Below are 5,564 nucleotides of genomic sequence, written 5' to 3' on the forward strand. Positions count from 1 at the left end.
ACCCAAGATTCTGAGATCACTTCTTGTCATTTGCGGATTGCTTTGATGGTGGTGGTCCAGATGGCTTTTTCTTCTTCAAGGATGGGGGCATGAAGCCTGTGAACCTGCTCTGTGTGGCTGGGCTTGCTGCTGCCATGGTTTTTCTAGTCACATTTGATGCCCTAAATGGAGCTGAAGGTTGGGCTTGAAGAGTGGGCCTAACTAATGGACCTTATGCCATTGACCCAGACCCACCACATGGTCTTGCAGCACCGGTTGGTGAGGGTGGAATCTAAGATTTACACCCAACAGTATGCCTGACAACCCTAGGTTGAGCAGGGGGTGGTGGTGCAGCTGCAGTATCTTGTGTAGGAGTGGGAGGTGTTGTTGAAGTGGCTGTGACGTTGGAATTTTTGCCAGTAAAGAAGTTCATAAAAACAGTCGCGTTGTAGATATAGTCTCTAAACCAACAAAAATCCCTTCGTGCAAACGTTTTGGGTGTCACAAGTAACAAACCCCTTTAAAAATTGTTAACCGAGTATTCAAACCTCGAGTTGTCTTCTCAAGGAACTGCAAGGAAGTATGTTCTTATTATTGGCTATAAGGGTTGTAATTGGGGTTTAGAAGGTGAGAAGCAAGTGATTTGAATGACAAGTAAAGTAAATGGCAATTAAAATAAAAAAATGTTGTAAAGCAACTTTTGGCAAGGTAAGAGAAATTGGAAGTCCAACTTAATTATCTCTCTCAACAATAATGAAAGTTGAATCTAAATTCCACTTAGTTAACCTTTACTAAAGCAAAGGAAAGTCAAGGGACTAATTAGTTTGACCTTCGAATCCTAATTATTTCCTAAGAAAAAGTTGGGATTATTGAAGTTCAGTTCAATTAGCAAGATAGCGATTATCATTTATGTTGAGTTTGATAATGTTGAGTTACTAATTTCTTAACCAAGACCAAAAGGATAAGAAGTAAAATTGCTGGAATAAAAATGTCCTTAGATGGAAAGCAATTGTAACACAAATTAAAGAGAAAGCAATCAATAACTGAAATACCTCAAATAATCATTAATTCAAATCATAACATGGAAAGGGTTCATAAGTCAAGTTGGCAACATTCATAGATACGAATAAAAGCATTAAAGTAAAAGTAGCATAGAAACATAAATTAAAATAAATATTAAACCTGGATCGAGAGTCACTCTTAAAAACTAAGAGAAGTCCTAAAACCTAATCCTAATCCTAATCCTAAGAGAGAAGGGAGAGAATCTCCCTCTCAAAACTAATCTAAATCATGGAAAGTAATAAAAATGCGAGCTCTCTTTGAATGGATGCATTCCCCCACTTTATAGCCTCTAATCTGTGTTTTTTGGGCCGAAAACTGGGTCAAAAACAGCCCAGAAATTGCCCCCTGCGTATTCTGGTACGTTCAGGTCGCGGACAAGTGACGCGGAGGCGTCGTCCACGCGGCCGCGCGGATTGAAGTTCGCAGATGCGACGCGTCCGCGTGGATCACGCATTCACGTCGCCTAGCGTCAGGGAAACTATGGTATATTATATATCAAATCGAAGCCCCGGACGTTAGCTTTCCAACGCAACTAGAACCGCGTCGTTTTGACCTCTTTAGCTAAAGTTATAGCCGTTTGAGTGCGGAGAGGTCAGGCTGGACAGCTTAGCAGTTTCTCCAACTTCTTGTATTCCTTCCACTTTTGCATGCTTCCTTTCTATCCTCTGAGCCATTCCTGCCCTGTAATATCTGAAAACACTTAACGCACATATCAAGGCATCTAATGGTGATAAGAGAGGATTAATAATAAGCAAATATAAGATCAAAGAAGCATGTTTTCAATCATAGCATAAAACCAGGAAGGAAAATGTAAAACATGCAAATAGTATGAATAAGTGGGTAAAGAGTTGATAAAATCCACTCAATTGAGCATAAGATAAATCATAAAATAGTAGTTTATCAACCTCCCCACACTTAGACATTAGGATGTCCTCATGCTAAGCTCAAGAGAAGCTATAAAGATGAAGAGGAATGGTAGAATGTATGAAATGCAACCTATGAATGCAACTACATGCAAAATGTTTCTACCTACTTGGTCAAAAGTAAATAAGATCTTCAAGACAAACATAAATCAGATTTCACTAATTTAAATCGTACAATAAAAAGCAAGTAAACTTGTAAGAAGATAGCTCATGAAAGCAGGAAACATAGAATCAAGCATTGAACCCTCACTGGAAGTGTATATCACTCTAATATCTCAAGTGTATAGGGTAATTCACTCTAGTCTTCTCTAATCATGCTTTCTAAAACTTTGTTCTTCATCTAACCAATCAACAAATATTTAATGTACCAATGCAAACATCATGAGGTCTTTTCAAGGTTGTAATGGGGCTGAGGTAAAGGTAAGGATATATGTATGGCCAAGTGAGCTATAATATGAATCTTTAATTAACCTAAGCTCTCACCTAATATGCATATATTCTATATACTTTTAAATTCATGCCTAGCTACCCATAATTCCCACTTTTGTATAATTCCCACACTCATGTACCAAATTTTCTTTAATTTTTATCACATGTGCATTGAACTTTTATTAAACTTAATATTGGGGTAATTTTGTCCCTTTATTTATTTATATTTTTTATATATTTTTTTTCTTTTTTTCTCTCTCTTTTTTTTGAATCATAAAAGCAAACATAACTTATTAATGCACATGGATTCTCCATTATTTTTCTATTTTGGTTTTTCATGAGTAGGTTCCCAAATTCCCAATATTCAAATAAATTAGAAACATGATACATTCCCTTATTAACCCATGTTCCCACAGTTTCCCCACACTTAATTATTACACAATCCATATCTTAAGCTAACCAAAGATTCAATTGGGATATTTAATTATTTTTCTGCTTAAGGCTAGTGATGTGGTAAAATACAGAATAAATGGGGATTAAAAGGCTCAAGGTGGCTGACAAGGGTGATTTAAAGGGTAGGCTTATTTGGGATAAGTGAGCTAAAATCAAACAATGGCCTCAATCATATGCAAGCATGTAAATATACTAAATAATGGACATATAGACTGAAAAAAAAGTAAAGATTGCAATCATAGAGAAGAAAACACACAAGAATAAAAATATTATGGTTAAATAGTGTAACCATATAAATAAGCTCAAAATCTCACAGGTTGTGTGTTCTTTAGCTCAAAAACCATGTTCCAAATACAACTTCAAACAAGTTTTAACACATAAAAATTAAATTTTTTTTCAATTTAAATTAGTGAAATTTTTCAAAAATGGAGTTACTTTAAGCAAGTAGTAACTAAATGCAAACAATCAACTACACATGCAATCTATTATGCAATGCAACAATGAACTAATAAAGAAAATAAAACATTGGTGTTGAGATAGAAGATAACTAACCCCTGGAAGTCGGTATCGACCTTCCCACACTTAAAGATTGCACCGTCCTCGGTGCATGCTAAGATGTGCAGGTGGATAGGTTGTTCCAACTGATGCTTTTCTCTAAAGATTGTGCAGATGGACTTGTCTGTCTCCCCATGTAAACGTCTTCCGCTTCCCTTCCGGGTGGCCATCCTGAAAGAAAAAGGGAAGAAAAGTAACCCAATAATAGAGATAAGAAAATAAATGAAGTATTAGTTGGGTTAATTCCAAATGAAAAGGGTCTCATTTATATGGAAGCTTCAACATGTACGTGAAAAAACAATAGAAGCCATGGCATACCAATGGTGCAAAATTTGCAACAATGGGGAAGAGAGTGGGGGAGGAGAGATAATATAAATTCATGTCAATGCAAAAGTTATACAGATATAAAAGATTGGCATTGATTTAAATAATATTATTCAATCAGAATTAAACAAGTCACTAAGCACCAAGAAAATACCAGAAAAGATGTAACAGTTGAATAAGAACATTTGAACACCAATGGTAAAATAATAAATTTAGAAAAATAAAAATATGCAATGAATGAAAATATGCAATTAAATTAAGTAAAATAAAATAAAAGATAAGAGGAATGAGAAGGGAAAGAAGGGAAGAAGAAGTAAGTAAGAAAGGAGGGAGGAAAAATTAGGATTGGGGGAGAAAAGATAAGATATTTGGCAAATTAGGATAAGCTGTGAGGCGCAAGCGACGCGGTCGCGTGGGGCACGCGGTCGCGTGACTTGCGCTAAAACTGATTGACGCGGTCGCGTCGGTCACGCGGTCGCGTGACCCGTTTTATGCTACTGGTGCGAGGGCAGCCTCGCTCTCGCACAACTCTCTGTTCAAAAATCATTAATTGCCAAATATTGGGTGACGTGATCGCATGGGGCATGCGATCGCGCGAGTGGCCACTTAGTAGGATGTGACATGGCCGCGTGGGGCACGCGGTCGCGTGCGATGGACTGCGCGTCCAGCGCCAATCCAGCACCACTCTAGCACAACTTTCGGCTGTGCACCATTATTACGTCGAAATCCTGGTCACGCGATTGCGTGGGAGGCCATTATTCCCATATGACGCGGTTGCGTCAGCGACGCGGTCGCGTGGGATGATTTGTGCCATTGGCACGCCTCCAGCCACGCTCCAGCGTGACTCTCTGTTCATTTTTATTTTCTCCCCTCTCCTTGCGACGCGGACGCGTCAGCGACGCTGCCGCGTCGCATGCGTGCTTTTTTTTTTATGCATGAAAAATGTAGAATGCAATGATTAATATGAGCGCTATGCATGATTCCAGGTTCAATAAAGTAAAATAAAAAGGAAGTAAAAATAAAAACAAATAACATGAAATAAACTGAAAAAGAAGCAACCATACCATGGTGGGTTGTCTCCCACCTAGCACTTTTAGTTAAAGTCCTTAAGTTGGACATTGAAAGAGCTTCCTGTTATGGTGGCTTATGTTTAAATTCGTCCAAAAATCTCCACCAGTGCTTGGAATGCCAATAGCCTCCGGGGTCCCAAACTAGGCATGTAAAGCTTCTGAGCAGCTTCAAACAGATTGTTAGGCACCCGGGGTGACAAATGTCAAAATAAACTCCAGGATCCCAAGCCTTGTTTTTAAATCCGCCTTCGTTTTGATCTATACTTTTCCATCCGTGCGGTTGATGAGCGGATAATTTATACGCTTTTTGGTATTGTTTTTAGTATGTTTTTACTAGAATCTAGTTACTTTTAGGGATGTTTTCATTAGTTTTTATGTTAAATTTACATTTCTGGACTTTACTATGAGTTTGTGTGTTTTTCTGTGATTTCAGGTATTTTCTGGCTGAAATTGAGAGACTTGAGCAAAAATCAGATTCAGAGGTAGAAGAAGGACTGCTGATGCTGTTGGATTCTGACCTCCCTGCACTCAAAGTGGATTTTCTGGAGCTACCGAACTCAAAATGGCGCGCTTTTAATTGCGTTGGAAAGTAGACATCCAGGGCTTTCCAGAAATATATAATAGTCCATACTTTGGCCAAGTTTAGATGATGTAAAAGGGAGTTGAACGCCAGTTCTACGCTGCTGTCTGGAGTTAAACGCCAGAAACAAGTCACAAGCCAGAGTTGAACGCCAGAAATACGTTACAAACTGGCGTTCAACTCCAGAAA

Source organism: Arachis ipaensis, chromosome B06 (genome assembly GCF_000816755.2).
Source record: "Arachis ipaensis cultivar K30076 chromosome B06, Araip1.1, whole genome shotgun sequence".
Classification (NCBI taxonomy): Eukaryota; Viridiplantae; Streptophyta; class Magnoliopsida; order Fabales; family Fabaceae; genus Arachis; species Arachis ipaensis.